The 20,740-nt window shown below is 51.9% G+C and overlaps 1 protein-coding gene across 2 annotated transcripts in view; it reads left to right on the forward strand.

Annotated features, from left to right (window-relative positions):
* Positions 1-20,740, forward strand: part of spi1b (Spi-1 proto-oncogene b) — a 212,111-nt gene that overhangs the window by 54,993 nt on the left and 136,378 nt on the right. The gene's annotated exons all lie outside the window — the stretch shown is intronic.

Genomic DNA, 20,740 nt, shown 5'->3' on the forward strand with positions numbered 1-20,740 from the left:
GGGCAGAGCCGCAACACAGGGCAGGACAACAACACATGGCAGGAGACTAACACAGAGCAGAGCCTGAACACAGGACAGAGACAAAACACAGCGCAGAGCCAGAACATCGTGCAGAGCCAGATGACAGGACAGGACAACTACACAGGAAAGGACAACAACACAGGACAGCACAACTGTACAGAAGAGGACAAGGCAGGGGAGCGACCCAGGGGAGGAGGGCAATTCAGGGCAGGAGAGCAACACAGGACAAGACAACAACACAGGGTGGAAAATGACACAGCGCAGAGCCACAACACGGGGTAGAGCCACAATACAGGGTAGAGCCACAACACAGGACAGGACAACAATACAGTGCAGCACAACAACACAGGGCAGAGCCACAACACAGGGCAAGGACAACAACACAGGGCAGGACATCAACACAGGACAGAACCACAATACAAGGCAGTACAACAACAGAGGGCAGGACAACAACACAGGACTGAACTAGAATACAAGGCAGTACAACAACACAGGGCAGGACAACAACACAGGACAGAACCAGAATACAAGGCAGTACAACAACACAGGGCAGTAGAACAACACAGGACAGGACAACAACACAGAGCAGGACATCAACACAGGGCAGAGCCAAAATACAGGACAGAGCCACAACACAGGACAAATCACAAGACAGGTCAGAGTCACAACACAGGGCAGGACAACAAAACAGGACAGGATAACCATACAGAAGAGGACAGGGTAGGAGAATGATATAGGGCAGGAGAGCGATATCGGGCAGGACAGCAATTGAGGACAGGCCATTAACAGACAACCGGACTACAGCAGACGACAGGGCAGAGTCACAACAAAGGACAGAGCCACAACACAGGAAAGGAGAACAACACAGTGCGGAGCCACGACACAGGGCAGGATAATAGCACAGGGCAGAGGCAGAACACAGGGCAGAGGCAGAACAGAGGGCAGAGGCAGAACACAAGACAGGACAACAACACAGGACAGGACAACAACACAGGAGAGGACATCTACACAGGACAGGACAACTACACAGTACAGTACAACAACACAGGGCAGAAACACAACACAGGGCACAACCACAAGACAGGTCAGGACAACAACACAGAGAAGGACATCAACACAGGGCAGAGCCAAAACACAGGACAGATCCACAACACAGGACAAATCACAAGACAGGTCAGAGTCACAACATAGGGCAGGACAACAAAACAGGACCGGATAACCATACAGAAGAGGACAGGATAGGAGAATGAAATAGGGCAGGAGAGCGATATAGGGCAGGACAGCAATTAAGGACAGGCCATTAACAGACAACCGGATTACAGCAGACGACAGGGCAGAGTCACAACACAGGATAGAGCCCCAACAAAGGACAGAGCCACAACACAGGAAAGGAGAACAACACAGTGTGGAGCCACAACACAGGGCAGTATAACAACACAGGGCAGAGGCAGAACACAGGGCAGAGGCAGAACACAGGGCAGGACAACACAGGACAGGATAACCATACAGAAGAGGACAGGGTAGGAGAATGTTACAGGGCAGGAGAGCAATACAGGGCAGGACAACAATCGAGGACAGGGCATTAACAGACGTCACGACAACAGCTGGCGACAGGGCAGAGCCACAACACAGGACAGAGCCACAACACAGAACAGAGCCACAACGCAGGGCAGAGCCACAACACAGGACAGAACCAGAATACAATGCAGTACAACAACACAGGGCAGTAGAACAACACAGGTCAGGACAACAACACAGAGCAGGACATCAACACAGGGCAGAGCCAAAATACAGGACAGAGCCACAATACAGGACAAATCACAAGACAGGTCAGAGTCACAACATAGCGCAGGACAACAAAACAGGACCGGATAACCATACAGAAGAGGACAGGATAGGAGGATGAAATAGGGCAGGAGAGGGATATAGGGCAGGACAGCAATTAAGGGCAGGCCATTAACAGACAACCGGATTACAGCCGACGACAGGGCAGAGTCACAACACAGGATAGAGCCCCAACAAAGGACAGAGCCACAACACAGGAAACGAGAGCAACACAGTGTGGAGCCACAACACAGGGCAGAACAGAGGGCAGAGGCAGAACACAAGACAGAGCCAGAACACAGGGCAGAGCCAGAACACAGGGCAGAGCCAGAACACAGGACAGGACAACAACACAGTACAGGACAACAACACAGGACAGGACAACTACACAGGACAGGACAACTACACAGTACAGGACAACAACAGATTACAGGACAACTACACAGTACAGGCCAACAACACAGGGCAGAAACACAACACAGGGCACAACGACAACACAGGTCAGGACAACAACATAGAGCAGGACATCAACGCAGGGCAGAGCCAAAACACAGGACAGATCCACAACACAGGACAAGTCACAAGACAGGTCAGAGTCACAACATAGGGCAGGACAACAAAACAGGACAGGATAACCATACAGAAGAGGACAGGGTAGGAGAATGATACAGGGCAGGAGAGCGATATAGGGCAGGACAGCAATTAAGGACAGGCACTTAACAGACAATCGGATTACAGCAGACGACAGGGCAGAGTCAGAACACAGGATAGAGTCACAACAAAGGACAGAGCCACAACACAGGAAAGGAGAGCAACACAGTGTGGAGCCACAACACAGGGCAGGATAACAACACAGGGCAGAAGCAGAACACAGGGCAGAGGCAGAACACAGGGCAGAGGCAGAACAAAGGGCAGAGGCAGAACAAAGGGCAGAGCCAGAACACTGGGCAGAGCCTGAAAACAGGACAGGACAACCATACAAAAGAGGACAGGACAGGAGAGCGATACAGGTCGGGAAAACGAACCAGGGCAGGAGGGCAATCGAGGACAGGCCATTAACAGGCGACAGGATGACACCAGACGACAGGGCAGATCCACAACACAGGGCATGACAACAACACAGGACAAGAAATCCATACAGAAGAGGAGAGGGCAGGAGAGCGTCACATGGCAGGAGAGCGATCCAGGGCAGGAGGGCAATTGAGGGCAGGACATTAACAGACGTCATGACAACAGGAGACGACAGGGCAGAGCCACAACACAGGACAGAGCCACAACACAAGGCAGAGTCACAACACAGGGCAGGACAACAACACAGGGCGGAAACACAACACATGGCGCAACCACAACACAGGTCAGGACAACAACACAGAGCAGGATATCAAAACAGGGCAGAGCCAAAATACAGGACAGAGCCACAACACAGGACAAATCCAAGGCAGGTCAGAGGCACAACACAGGGCAGGACAACACAGGACAGGATATCCATACAGAAGAGGACAGGGTAGGAGAATGATACAGGGCAGGAGAGCGATATAGGGCAGGACTGCAATTGAGGACAGGCCATTAACAGACAACAGGACAACAGCAGACAACAGGGCAGAGTCACATCACAGGGCAGAGGCACAACACAGGGCAGGACAACAACTCAGGACATGATAACCATACAGAAGAGGACAGGCTTGGAGAGTGTTACAGGGCAGGAGAGCAATACAGAGCAGGACAACAATCGAGGACAGGGCATTAACAGACGTCATGACAACAGCTGGCGACAGGGCAGAACCACAACACAGGACAGAGCCACAACACAAGGCAGAGTCACAACACAGGGCAGGACACAACACAGGGCAGAAACACAACACACGGCGCAGACACAACACAGGTCAGGACAACAACACAGAGCAGGATATCAAAACAGGGCAGAGCCAAAATACAGCACAGAGCCACAACACAGGACGAATCACAAGACAGGTCAGAGACACAACACAGGGCAGGACAACACAGGACAGGATAACCATACAGAAGAGGACAGGGTAGGAGAATGATACAGGGCAGGAGAGCGATATAGGGCAGGACAGCAATTGAGGACAGGCCATTAACAGACAACAGGACAACAGCAGACAACAGGGCAGAGTCACATCACAGGGCATGACAACAACACAGGGCAGAGGCACAACACAGGGCAGGACAACAACTCAGGACATGATAACCATACAGAAGAGGACAGGCTTGGAGAGTGTTACAGTGCAGGAGAGCAATACAGGGCAGGACAACAATCGAGGACAGGGCATTAACAGACATCACGACAACAGCTGGCGACAGGGCAGAGCCACAATACAGGACAGAGCCACAACACAGAACAGAGCCACAGCACAGGGCAGAGCCCCAACACAGGGCAGGACAACAACACAGGGCAGAGCCACAACACAGGACAGAGCCACAACACAGGGCAGGACATCACAGGGCAGAGCCACAACACAGGGCAGAGCCGCAATTTAGGACAGAATTACAACACTGTGCAGGACAACAACACAGGGCGGAACCACAACACAGGGCACAACCACAACATTGGTCAGGAGAACAACACGGAGCAGGACATCAACACAGGGCAAAGCCAAAACACAGGACAGAAACAAAAGTCAGGACAGAACTACAACACAAGACAAACCACAACTCAGGAGAGAGCCACAACACAGGTCAGAACCACAACACAGGACAGGACAACGACACAGGGCAGAGCCACAACACAGGGCAGGACATCAACACATGGCAGGAGACTAACACAGAGCAGAGACAGAACACAGGACAGAGCCAAAACACAGGGCAGAGCCAGAACACAGTGCAGAGCCAGATGACAGGACAGGACAACAACACACGACAGGACAACTACACAGGAAAGGACAATGCAGGACAATGCAGGGCATGAGAGCAACACAGTGCAAGACAACAACACAGGGTGGAAACATGACAAGCGCAGAGCCACAACACGGGGTAGAGCCACAATACAGGGTAGAGCCACAATACAGGACAGGACAACAATACAGTGCAGCACAACAACACAGGGCAGAGCCACAACACAGGGCAAGGACAACAACACAGGGCAGGACATCAACACAGGACAGAATCACAATACAAGGCAGTATAACAACAGAGGGCAGGACATCAACACAGGACTGAACCAGAATACAAGGCAGTACAATAACACAGGGCAGGACAACAACACTGGACAGAACCAGAATACAATGTAGTACAACAACAGAGGGCAGTAGACCAACACAGGTCAGGACAACAACACAGGACAGAACCACAATACACGGCAGTACAACAACACAGGTCAGGACAACAACACAGAGCAGGACATCAACACAGGGCAGAGCCAAAATACAGCACAGAGCCACAACACAGGACAAATCACAAGACAGGTCAGAGACACAACACAGGGCAGGACAATAAAACAGGACAGGATAACCATACAGTAGAGGACAGGGTAGGAGAATGATATAGGGCAGGAGAGCGATATCGGGCAGGACAGCAAATGAGGACAGGCCATTAACAGACAACCGGACTACAGCAGACGACAGGGCAGAGTCACAACAAAGGACAGAGCCACAACACAGGAAAGTAGAACAACACAGTGCGGAGCCACAACACAGGGCAGCATAACATCACAGGGCAGAGGCAGAACACAGGGCAGAGGCAGAACAGAGGGCAGAGGCAGAACACAGGGCAGAGCCAGAACACAGGACAGGACAACAACACAGGACAGGACAACAACACAGGTCAGGACAACTACACAGGATAGGACAACTACACAGTACAGGACAACAACACAGGACAGGACCACTGCACAGTACAGGACAACACAGGGCAGAAACACAACACAGGGCAGAAACACAACACAGGGCAGAAACACAACACAGGTCAGGACAACAACACAGAGCAGGACATCAACACAGGGCAGAGCCAAAACACAGGACAGATCCACAACACAGGACAAATCACAAGACAGGTCAGAGTCACAACATAGGGCAGGACAACAAAACAGGACAGGATAACCATACGGAAGAGGACAGGGTAGGAGAATGATACAGGGCAGGAGAGCGATATAGGGCTGGACAGCAATTAAGGACAGGCCATTAACAGACAACCGGATTACAGCAGACGACAGGGCAGAGTCACAACACAGGATAGAGCCACAACAAAGGACAGAGCCACAACACAGGAAAGGAGAACAACACAGTGTGGAGCCACAACATAGGGCAGGATAACAACACAGGGCAGTGGCAGAACACAGGGCAGAGGCAGGACAAAGGGCAGAGCCAGTACACCGGGCAGAGCCTGAAAACAGGACAGGACAACCATACAAAAGAGGACAGGAGAGCGATACAGGTCAGGAAAGCGAACCAGGGCAGGAGGGCAATCGAGGACAGGCCATTAACAGGCGACAGGATGACACCAGACGACAGGGCAGAGCCACAACACAGGGCATGACAACAACACAGGACAAGAAATCCATACAGAAGAGTAGAGTGCAGGAGAGCGTCACAGGGCAGGAGACCGATCCAGGGCAGGAGGGCAATCGAGGGCAGGACATTAACAGACGTCATGACACAGGAGATGACAGGGCCGAGCCACAACACAGGACAGAGCCACAACACAAGGCAGAGTCACAACACAGGGCAGGACAACAACACAGGGCGGAAACACAACATACGGCGCAACTACAACACAGGTCAGGACAATAACACAGAGCAGGACATCAAAACAGGGCAGAGCCAAAATACAGCACAGAGCCACAACACAGGACAAATCACAAGGCAGGTCAGAGACACAACACAGGGCAGGACAACACAGGACAGGATATCCATACAGAAGAGGACAGGGTAGGAGAATGATACAGGGCAGGAGAGCGATATAGGGCAGGACAGCAATTCAGGACAGGCCATTAACAGACAACAGGGCAATAGCAGACAACAGGGCAGAGTCACATCACAGGGCAGAGGCACAACACAGGGCATGACAACAACACAGCGCAGAGCCACAACACAGGGCAGAGGCACAACACAGGGCAGGACAACAACTTAGGACATGATAACCATACAGAAGAGGACAGTCTTGGAGAGTGTTACAGGGCAGGAGAGCAATACAGGGCAGGACAACAATCGAGGACAGGGCATTAACAGATGTCACGACAACAGCTGGCGACAGGGCAGAGCCACAACACAGGACAGAGCCACAACACAGAACAGAGCCACAACACAGGGCAGAGCCCCAACACAGGGCAGGACAACAACACAGGGCAGAGCCACAACACAGGACAGAGCCACAACACAGGGCAGGACATCACAGGGCAGAGCCACAACACAGGGCAGAGCCGCAATTTAGGACAGAATTACAACACAGTGCAGGACAACAACACAGGGCGGAACCACAACACAGGGCACAACTACAACATTGGTCAGGAGAACAACACAGAGCAGGACATCAACACAGGGCAAAGCCAAAACACAGGACAGAAACAAAAGTCAGGACAGAACTACAACACAAGACAAACCACAACTCAGGAGTGAGCCACAACACAGGTCAGAACCACAACACAGGACAGGACAACGACACAGGGCAGGACCAGAACACAGGGCAGGACAACAACACAGGGCAGAGCCACAACACAGGGCAGAGCCACAATATAGGACAGAAATACAACACAGTGCAGGACAACAACACAGGGCGGAACCACAACACAGGGCACAACCACAACATTGGTCAGGAGAACAACACAGAGCAGGACATCAACACAGGGCAAAGCCAAAACACAGGACAGAAACAAAAGGCAGGACAGAACCACAACACAAGACAAACCACAACTCAGGAGAGAGCCACAACACAGGTCAGAACCACAACACAGGACAGGACAACGACACAGGGCAGAGCCATAACACAAGGCAGAGCCACAACACAGGGCAGGACAACAACACAAGGCAGAGCCACAACACAGGGCAGAACCACAACACAGGGCAGAGGCACAACACAGGACAGAGCCACAACACAGCACAGAGTCACAACACAGGACAGAGCAACAACACAGTGCAGGACAACACAAGGCGGAACCACAACAGAGCGCACAACCACAACATTGGTCAGGAGAACAACACAGAGCAGGACATCAACAGAGGGAAAAGGCAAAACACAGGACAGAAACAAAAGGCAGGACAGAACCACAACACAAGACAAACCACAACTCAGGAGAGAGCCACAACACAGGTCAGAACCACAACACAGGACAGGACAACGACAGAGGGCAGAGCCGCAACACAGGGCAGGACAACAACACATGGCAGGAGACTAACACAGAGCAGAGCCTGAACACAGGACAGAGACAAAACACAGCGCAGAGCCAGAACATCGTGCAGAGCCAGATGACAGGACAGGACAACTACACAGGAAAGGACAACAACACAGGACAGCACAACTGTACAGAAGAGGACAAGGCAGGAGAGCGACCCAGGGGAGGAGGGCAATTCAGGGCAGGAGAGCAACACAGGACAAGACAACAACACAGGGTGGAAAATGACACAGCGCAGAGCCACAACACGGGGTAGAGCCACAATACAGGGTAGAGCCACAACACAGGACAGGACAACAATACAGTGCAGCACAACAACACAGGGCAGAGCCACAACACAGGGCAAGGACAACAACACAGGGCAGGACATCAACACAGGACAGAACCACAATACAAGGCAGTACAACAACAGAGGGCAGGACAACAACACAGGACTGAACTAGAATACAAGGCAGTACAACAACACAGGGCAGGACAACAACACAGGACAGAACCAGAATACAAGGCAGTACAACAACACAGGGCAGTAGAACAACACAGGACAGGACAACAACACAGAGCAGGACATCAACACAGGGCAGAGCCAAAATACAGGACAGAGCCACAACACAGGACAAATCACAAGACAGGTCAGAGTCACAACACAGGGCAGGACAACAAAACAGGACAGGATAACCATACAGAAGAGGACAGGGTAGGAGAATGATATAGGGCTGGAGAGCGATATCGGGCAGGACAGCAATTGAGGACAGGCCATTAACAGACAACCGGGCTACAGCAGACGACAGGGCAGAGTCACAACAAAGGACAGAGCCACAACACAGGAAAGGAGAACAACACAGTGCGGAGCCACGACACAGGGCAGGATAATAGCACAGGGCAGAGGCAGAACACAGGGCAGAGGCAGAACAGAGGGCAGAGGCAGAACACAAGACAGGACAACAACACAGGACAGGACAACAACACAGGAGAGGACATCTACACAGGACAGGACAACTACACAGTACAGTACAACAACACAGGGCAGAAACACAACACAGGGCACAACCACAAGACAGATCAGGACAACAACACAGAGAAGGACATCAACACAGGGCAGAGCCAAAACACAGGACAGATCCACAACACAGGACAAATCACAAGACAGGTCAGAGTCACAACACAGGGCAGGACAACAACACAGGGCGGAAACACAACATACGGCGCAACTACAACACAGGTCAGGACAATAACACAGAGCAGGACATCAAAACAGGGCAGAGCCAAAATACAGCACAGAGCCACAACACAGGACAAATCACAAGGCAGGTCAGAGACATAACACAGGGCAGGACAACACAGGACAGGATATCCATACAGAAGAGGACAGGGTAGGAGAATGATACAGGGCAGGAGAGCGATATAGGGCAGGACAGCAATTCAGGACAGGCCATTAACAGACAACAGGGCAATAGCAGACAACAGGGCAGAGTCACATCACAGGGCAGAGGCACAACACAGGGCATGACAACAACACAGCGCAGAGCCACAACACAGGGCAGAGGCACAACACAGGGCAGGACAACAACTTAGGACATGATAACCATACAGAAGAGGACAGTCTTGGAGAGTGTTACAGGGCAGGAGAGCAATACAGGGCAGGACAACAATCGAGGACAGGGCATTAACAGATGTCACGACAACAGCTGGCGACAGGGCAGAGCCACAACACAGGACAGAGCCACAACACAGAACAGAGCCACAACACAGGGCAGAGCCCCAACACAGGGCAGGACAACAACACAGGGCAGAGCCACAACACAGGACAGAGCCACAACACAGGGCAGGACATCACAGGGCAGAGCCACAACACAGGGCAGAGCCGCAATTTAGGACAGAATTACAACACAGTGCAGGACAACAACACAGGGCGGAACCACAACACAGGGCACAACTACAACATTGGTCAGGAGAACAACACAGAGCAGGACATCAACACAGGGCAAAGCCAAAACACAGGACAGAAACAAAAGTCAGGACAGAACTACAACACAAGACAAACCACAACTCAGGAGAGAGCCACAACACAGGTCAGAACCACAACACAGGACAGGACAACGACACAGGGCAGGACCAGAACACAGGGCAGGACAACAACACAGGGCAGAGCCACAACACAGGGCAGAGCCACAATATAGGACAGAAATACAACACAGTGCAGGACAACAACACAGGGCGGAACCACAACACAGGGCACAACCACAACATTGGTCAGGAGAACAACACAGAGCAGGACATCAACACAGGGCAAAGCCAAAACACAGGACAGAAACAAAAGGCAGGACAGAACCACAACACAAGACAAACCACAACTCAGGAGAGAGCCACAACACAGGTCAGAACCACAACACAGGACAGGACAACGACACAGGGCAGAGCCACAACACAAGGCAGAGCCACAACACAGGGCAGGACAACAACACAAGGCAGAGCCACAACACAGGGCAGAACCACAACACAGGGCAGAGGCACAACACAGGACAGAGCCACAACACAGCACAGAGTCACAACACAGGACAGAGCAACAACACAGTGCAGGACAACACAAGGCGGAACCACAACAGAGCGCACAACCACAACATTGGTCAGGAGAACAACACAGAGCAGGACATCAACAGAGGGAAAAGGCAAAACACAGGACAGAAACAAAAGGCAGGACAGAACCACAACACAAGACAAACCACAACTCAGGAGAGAGCCACAACACAGGTCAGAACCACAACACAGGACAGGACAACGACAGAGGGCAGAGCCGCAACACAGGGCAGGACAACAACACATGGCAGGAGACTAACACAGAGCAGAGCCTGAACACAGGACAGAGACAAAACACAGCGCAGAGCCAGAACATCGTGCAGAGCCAGATGACAGGACAGGACAACTACACAGGAAAGGACAACAACACAGGACAGCACAACTGTACAGAAGAGGACAAGGCAGGAGAGCGACCCAGGGGAGGAGGGCAATTCAGGGCAGGAGAGCAACACAGGACAAGACAACAACACAGGGTGGAAAATGACACAGCGCAGAGCCACAACACGGGGTAGAGCCACAATACAGGGTAGAGCCACAACACAGGACAGGACAACAATACAGTGCAGCACAACAACACAGGGCAGAGCCACAACACAGGGCAAGGACAACAACACAGGGCAGGACATCAACACAGGACAGAACCACAATACAAGGCAGTACAACAACAGAGGGCAGGACAACAACACAGGACTGAACTAGAATACAAGGCAGTACAACAACACAGGGCAGGACAACAACACAGGACAGAACCAGAATACAAGGCAGTACAACAACACAGGGCAGTAGAACAACACAGGACAGGACAACAACACAGAGCAGGACATCAACACAGGGCAGAGCCAAAATACAGGACAGAGCCACAACACAGGACAAATCACAAGACAGGTCAGAGTCACAACACAGGGCAGGACAACAAAACAGGACAGGATAACCATACAGAAGAGGACAGGGTAGGAGAATGATATAGGGCAGGAGAGCGATATCGGGCAGGACAGCAATTGAGGACAGGCCATTAACAGACAACCGGACTACAGCAGACGACAGGGCAGAGTCACAACAAAGGACAGAGCCACAACACAGGAAAGGAGAACAACACAGTGCGGAGCCACGACACAGGGCAGGATAATAGCACAGGGCAGAGGCAGAACACAGGGCAGAGGCAGAACAGAGGGCAGAGGCAGAACACAAGACAGGACAACAACACAGGACAGGACAACAACACAGGAGAGGACATCTACACAGGACAGGACAACTACACAGTACAGTACAACAACACAGGGCAGAAACACAACACAGGGCACAACCACAAGACAGATCAGGACAACAACACAGAGAAGGACATCAACACAGGGCAGAGCCAAAACACAGGACAGATCCACAACACAGGACAAATCACAAGACAGGTCAGAGTCACAACATAGGGCAGGACAACAAAACAGGACCGGATAACCATACAGAAGAGGACAGGATAGGAGAATGAAATAGGGCAGGAGAGCGATATAGGGCAGGACAGCAATTAAGGACAGGCCATTAACAGACAACCGGATTACAGCAGACGACAGGGCAGAGTCACAACACAGGATAGAGCCCCAACAAAGGACAGAGCCACAACACAGGAAAGGAGAACAACACAGTGTGGAGCCACAACACAGGGCAGTATAACAACACAGGGCAGAGGCAGAACACAGGGCAGAGGCAGAACACAGGGCAGGACAACACAGGACAGGATAACCATACAGAAGAGGACAGGGTAGGAGAATGTTACAGGGCAGGAGAGCAATACAGGGCAGGACAACAATCGAGGACAGGGCATTAACAGACGTCACGACAACAGCTGGCGACAGGGCAGAGCCACAACACAGGACAGAGCCACAACACAGAACAGAGCCACAACACAGGGCAGAGCCACAACACAGGACAGAACCAGAATACAATGCAGTACAACAACACAGGGCAGTAGAACAACACAGGTCAGGACAACAACACAGAGCAGGACATCAACACAGGGCAGAGCCAAAATACAGGACAGAGCCACAATACAGGACAAATCACAAGACAGGTCAGAGTCACAACATAGCGCAGGACAACAAAACAGGACCGGATAACCATACAGAAGAGGACAGGATAGGAGGATGAAATAGGGCAGGAGAGGGATATAGGGCAGGACAGCAATTAAGGGCAGGCCATTAACAGACAACCGGATTACAGCCGACGACAGGGCAGAGTCACAACACAGGATAGAGCCCCAACAAAGGACAGAGCCACAACACAGGAAACGAGAGCAACACAGTGTGGAGCCACAACACAGGGCAGAACAGAGGGCAGAGGCAGAACACAAGACAGAGCCAGAACACAGGGCAGAGCCAGAACACAGGGCAGAGCCAGAACACAGGACAGGACAACAACACAGTACAGGACAACAACACAGGACAGGACAACTACACAGGACAGGACAACTACACAGTACAGGACAACAACAGATTACAGGACAACTACACAGTACAGGCCAACAACACAGGGCAGAAACACAACACAGGGCACAACGACAACACAGGTCAGGACAACAACATAGAGCAGGACATCAACGCAGGGCAGAGCCAAAACACAGGACAGATCCACAACACAGGACAAGTCACAAGACAGGTCAGAGTCACAACATAGGGCAGGACAACAAAACAGGACAGGATAACCATACAGCAGAGGACAGGGTAGGAGAATGATACAGGGCAGGAGAGCGATATAGGGCAGGACAGCAATTAAGGACAGGCACTTAACAGACAATCGGATTACAGCAGACGACAGGGCAGAGTCAGAACACAGGATAGAGTCACAACAAAGGACAGAGCCACAACACAGGAAAGGAGAGCAACACAGTGTGGAGCCACAACACAGGGCAGGATAACAACACAGGGCAGAAGCAGAACACAGGGCAGAGGCAGAACACAGGGCAGAGGCAGAACAAAGGGCAGAGGCAGAACAAAGGGCAGAGCCAGAACACTGGGCAGAGCCTGAAAACAGGACAGGACAACCATACAAAAGAGGACAGGACAGGAGAGCGATACAGGTCAGGAAAACGAACCAGGGCAGGAGGGCAATCGAGGACAGGCCATTAACAGGCGACAGGATGACACCAGACGACAGGGCAGATCCACAACACAGGGCATGACAACAACACAGGACAAGAAATCCATACAGAAGAGGAGAGGGCAGGAGAGCGTCACATGGCAGGAGAGCGATCCAGGGCAGGAGGGCAATTGAGGGCAGGACATTAACAGACGTCATGACAACAGGAGACGACAGGGCAGAGCCACAACACAGGACAGAGCCACAACACAAGGCAGATTCACAACACAGGGCAGGACAACAACACAGGGCGGAAACACAACACATGGCGCAACCACAACACAGGTCAGGACAACAACACAGAGCAGGATATCAAAACAGGGCAGAGCCAAAATACAGGACAGAGCCACAACACAGGACAAATCCAAGGCAGGTCAGAGGCACAACACAGGGCAGGACAACACAGGACAGGATATCCATACAGAAGAGGACAGGGTAGGAGAATGATACAGGGCAGGAGAGCGATATAGGGCAGGACTGCAATTGAGGACAGGCCATTAACAGACAACAGGACAACAGCAGACAACAGGGCAGAGTCACATCACAGGGCCGAGGCACAACACAGGGCAGGACAACAACTCAGGACATGATAACCATACAGAAGAGGACAGGCTTGGAGAGTGTTACAGGGCAGGAGAGCAATACAGAGCAGGACAACAATCGAGGACAGGGCATTAACAGACGTCATGACAACAGCTGGCGACAGGGCAGAACCACAACACAGGACAGAGCCACAACACAAGGCAGAGTCACAACACAGGGCAGGACACAACACAGGGCAGAAACACAACACACGGCGCAGACACAACACAGGTCAGGACAACAACACAGAGCAGGATATCAAAACAGGGCAGAGCCAAAATACAGCACAGAGCCACAACACAGGACGAATCACAAGACAGGTCAGAGACACAACACAGGGCAGGACAACACAGGACAGGATAACCATACAGAAGAGGACAGGGTAGGAGAATGATACAGGGCAGGAGAGCGATATAGGGCAGGACAGCAATTGAGGACAGGCCATTAACAGACAACAGGACAACAGCAGACAACAGGGCAGAGTCACATCACAGGGCATGACAACAACACAGGGCAGAGCCACAACACAGGGCATGACAACAACACAGGACAAGAAATCCATACAGAAGAGTAGAGTGCAGGAGAGCGTCACAGGGCAGGAGACCGATCCAGGGCAGGAGGGCAATCGAGGGCAGGACATTAACAGACGTCATGACAACAGGAGATGACAGGGCCGAGCCACAACACAGGACAGAGCCACAACACAAGGCAGAGTCACAACACAGGGCAGGACAACAACACAGGGCGGAAACACAACATACGGCGCAACTACAACACAGGTCAGGACAATAACACAGAGCAGGACATCAAAACAGGGCAGAGCCAAAATATAGCACAGAGCCACAACACAGGACAAATCACAAGGCAGGTCAGAGACACAACACAGGGCAGGACAACACAGGACAGGATATCCATACAGAAGAGGACAGGGTAGGAGAATGATACAGGGCAGGAGAGCGATATAGGGCAGGACAGCAATTCAGGACAGGCCATTAACAGACAACAGGGCAACAGCAGACAACAGGGCAGAGTCACATCACAGGGCAGAGGCACAACACAGGGCATGACAACAACACAGCGCAGAGCCACAACACAGGGCAGAGGCACAACACAGGGCAGGACAACAACTTAGGACATGATAACCATACAGAAGAGGACAGTCTTGGAGAGTGTTACAGGGCAGGAGAGCAATACAGGGCAGGACAACAATCGAGGACAGGGCATTAACAGATGTCACGACAACAGCTGGCGACAGGGCAGAGCCACAACACAGGACAGAGCCACAACACAGAACAGAGCCACAACACAGGGCAGAGCCCCAACACAGGGCAGGACAACAACACAGGGCAGAGCCACAACACAGGACAGAGCCACAACACAGGGCAGGACATCACAGGGCAGAGCCACAACACAGGGCAGAGCCGCAATTTAGGACAGAATTACAACACAGTGCAGGACAACAACACAGGGCGGAACCACAACACAGGGCACAACTACAACATTGGTCAGGAGAACAACACAGAGCAGGACATCAACACAGGGCAAAGCCAAAACACAGGACAGAAACAAAAGTCAGGACAGAACTACAACACAAGACAAACCACAACTCAGGAGAGAGCCACAACACAGGTCAGAACCACAACACAGGACAGGACAACGACACAGGGCAGGACCAGAACACAGGGCAGGACAACAACACAGGGCAGAGCCACAACACAGGGCAGAGCCACAATATAGGACAGAAATACAACACAGTGCAGGACAACAACACAGGGCGGAACCACAACACAGGGCACAACCACAACATTGGTCAGGAGAACAACACAGAGCAGGACATCAACACAGGGCAAAGCCAAAACACAGGACAGAAACAAAAGGCAGGACAGAACCACAACACAAGACAAACCACAATTCAGGAGAGAGCCACAACACAGGTCAGAACCACAACACAGGACAGGACAACGACACAGGGCAGAGCCACAACACAGGACAGAGCCACAACACAGGGCAGGACAACAACACAAGGCAGAGCCACAACACAGGACAGAGCCACAACACAGGACAGAGCCACAACACAGGACAGGACCAGAACACAGGGCAGGACAACAACACAGGGCAGAGCCACAACACAGGGCAGAGCCACAATATAGGACAGAAATACAACACAGTGCAGGACAACAACACAGGGCGGAACCACAACACAGGGCACAACCACAACATTGGTCAGGAGAACAACACAGAGCAGGACATCAACACAGGGCAAAGCCAAAACACAGGACAGAAACAAAAGGCAGGACAGAACCACAACACAAGACAAACCACAACTCAGGAGAGAGCCACAAAACAGGTCAGAACTACAACACAGGACAGGACAACGACACAGGGCAGAGCCACAACACAGGGCAGGACATCAACACATGGCAGGAGACTAACACAGAGCAGAGACAGAACACAGGACAGAGCCAAAACACAGCGCAGAGCCAGAACACAGTGCAGAGCCAGATGACAGGACAGGACAACAACACACGACAGGACAACTACACAGGAAAGGACAATGCAGGACAATGCAGGGCATGAGAGCTACACAGTGCAAGACAACAACACAGGGTGGAAACATGACACAGCGCAGAGCCACAACACGGGGTAGAGCCACAATACAGGGTAGAGCCACAATACAGGACAGGACAACAATACAGTGCAGCACAACAACACAGGGCAGAGCCACAACACAGGGCAAGGACAACAACACAGGGCAGGACATCAACACAGGACAGAACCACAATACAAGGCAGTACAACAACAGAGGGCAGGACATCAACACAGGACTGAACCAGAATACAAGGCAGTACAATAACACAGGGCAGGACAACAACACAGGACAGAACCAGAATACAATGTAGTACAACAACAGAGGGCAGTAGACCAACACAGGACAGGACAACAACACAGGACAGAACCACAATACACGGCAGTACAACAACACAGGTCAGGACAACAACACAGAGCAGGACATCAACACAGGGCAGAGCCAAAATACAGGACAGAGCCACAACACAGGACAAATCACAAGACAGGTCAGAGTCACAACACAGGGCAGGACAATAAAACAGGACAGGATAACCATACAGTAGAGGACAGGGTAGGAGAATGATATAGGGCAGGAGAGCGATATCGGGCAGGACAGCAAATGAGGACAGGCCATTAACAGACAACCGGACTACAGCAGACGACAGGGCAGAGTCACAACAAAGGACAGAGCCACAACACAGGAAAGGAGAACAACACAGTGCGGAGCCACAACACAGGGCAGCATAACATCACAGGGCAGAGGCAGAACACAGGGCAGAGGCAGAACAGAGGGCAGAGGCAGAACAGAGGGCAGAGGCAGAACAGAGGGCAGAGGCAGAACACAAGACAGAGCCAGAACACAGGGCAGAGCCAGAACACAGGACAGGACAACAACACAGGACAGGACAACAACACAGGACAGGACAACTACATAGGATAGGACAACTACACAGTACAGGACAACAACACACGACAGGACCACTGCACAGTACAGGACAACAACACAGGGCAGAAACACAACACAGGGCAGAAACACAACACAGGTCAGGACAACAAAACAGAGCAGGACATCAACACAGGGCAGATCCACAACACAGGACAAATCACAAGACAGGTCAGAGTCACAACATAGGGCAGGACAACAAAACAGGACAGGATAACCATACAGAAGAGGACAGGGTAGGAGAATGATACAGGGCAGGAGAGCGATATAGGGCAGGACAGCAATTAAGGACAGGCCATTAACAGACAACCGGATTACAGCGGACGACAGGGCAGAGTCACAACACAGGATAGAGCCACAACAAAGGACAGAGCCACAACACAGGAAAGGAGAACAACACAGTGTGGAGCCACAACATAGGGCAGGATAACAACACAGGGCAGTGGCAGAACACAGGGCAGAGGCAGAACAAAGGGCAGAGCCAGAACACCGGGCAGAGCCTGAAAACAGGACAGGACAACCATACAAAAGAGGACAGGACAGGAGAGCAATACAGGTCAGGAAAGCGAACCAGGGCAGGAGGGCAATCGAGGACAGGCCATTAACAGGCGACAGGATGACACCAGACGACAGGGCAGAGCCACAACACAGGGCATGACAACAACACAGTACAAGAAATCCATACAGAAGAGGAGCGTGCAGGAGAGCGTCACAGGGCAGGAGACCGATCCAGGGCAGGAGGGCAATCGAGGGCAGGACATTAACAGACGTCATGTCAACAGCTGGCGACAGGGCAGAGCCACAACACAGGACAGAGCCACAACACAGAACAGAGCCACAACACGGGGTAGAGCCACAATACAGGGTAGAGCCACAACACAGGACAGGACAACAATACAGTGCAGCACAACAACACGGGGCAGAGCCACAACACAGGGCAAGGGCAACAACACAGGGCAGGACATCAACACAGGACAGAACCACAATACAAGGCAGTACAACAACAGAGGGCAGGACAACAACACAGAGCAGGACATCAACACAGGGCAGAGCCAAAACACAGGACAGATCCACAACACAGGACAGATCCACAACACAGAACAGAGCCACAACACAGGACAGAGCCACAACACAGGGCAGGACATCACAGGGCAGAGCCACAACACAGGGCAGAGCCACAATATAGGACAGAATTACAACACAGTGCAGGACAACAACGTAGGGCGGAACCACAACACAGGGCACAACCACAACATTGGTCAGGAGAACAACACAGTGCAGGACATCAACACAGGGCAAAGCCAAAACACAGGACAGAAACAAAAGTCAGGACAGAACTACAACACAAGACAAACCACAACTCAGGAGAGAGCCACAACACAGGTCAGAAACACAACACAGGACAGGATAACGACACAGGGCAGAGCCACAACACAGGGCAGGACATCAACACATGGCAGAGACAGAACACAGGACAGAGCCAAAACACAGCGCAGAGCCAGAACACAGTGCAGAGCCAGATGACAGGACAGGACAACAACACACGACAGGACAATTACACAGGAAAGGACAATACAGGACAATGCAGGGCAGGAGAGCAACACAGTGCAAGACAACAACACAGGGTGGAAACGTGACACAGCGCAGAGCCACAACACGGGGTAGAACCACAATACAGGGTAGAGCCAGAACACAGGACAGGACAACAATACAGTGCAGCACAACAACACAGGGCAGAGCCACAACACAGTGCAAAGCCACAACACAGGGAAGGACAACAATACAGTGCAGCACAACAACACAGGGCAGAGCCACAACACAGGGCAAGGACAACAACACAGGGCAGGACATCAACACAGGACAGAACCACAATACAAGGCAGTACAACAACAGAGGGCAGGACATCCACACAGGACTGAACTAGAATACAAGGCAGTACAACAACACAGGGCAGGACAACAACACAGGACAGAACCAGAATACAATGTAGTACAACAACAGAGGGCAGTAGACCAACACAGGACAGAACCACAATACAAGACAGTACAACAACACAGGTCAGGACAACCACACAGAGCAGGACATCAACACAGGGCAGAGCCAAAATACAGGACAGAGCCACAACACAGGACAAATCACAAGACAGGTCAGAGTCACAACACAGGGCAGGACAACAAAACAGGACAGGATAACCATACAGAAGAGGACAGGCTAGGAGAATGATATAGGGCAGGAGAGCGATATCGGGCAGGACAGCAATTGAGGACAGGCCATTAACAGACAACCAGACTACAGCAGACGACAGGGAAGAGTCACAACAAAGGACAGAGCCACAACACAGGAAAGGAGAACAACACAGTGCGGAGCCACAACACAGGGCAGGATAACATCACAGGGCAGAGGCAGAACACAGGGCAGAGGCAGAACAGAGGGCAGAGGCAGAACACAGGGCAGAGCCAGAACACAGGACAGGACAACAACACAGGACAGGACAACAACACAGGTCAGGACAACTACACAGGGCAGAAACACAACACAGGGCACAACCACAACACAGGTCAGGACAACAACACAGAGCAGGATAACAACACAGGGCAGAGGCAGAACACAGGGCAGAGGCGGAACACAGGGCAGAGCCTGAAAACAGGACAGGACAACCATACAAAAGAGGACAGGACAGGAGAGCGATACAGATCAGGAGAGCAATCCAGGGCAGGAGGGCAATCGAGGTCAGGCCATTAACAGGCGACAGGATGACACGA

This window comes from Carcharodon carcharias, chromosome 10 (assembly GCF_017639515.1).
Source record: "Carcharodon carcharias isolate sCarCar2 chromosome 10, sCarCar2.pri, whole genome shotgun sequence".
NCBI lineage: Eukaryota > Metazoa > Chordata > Chondrichthyes > Lamniformes > Lamnidae > Carcharodon > Carcharodon carcharias.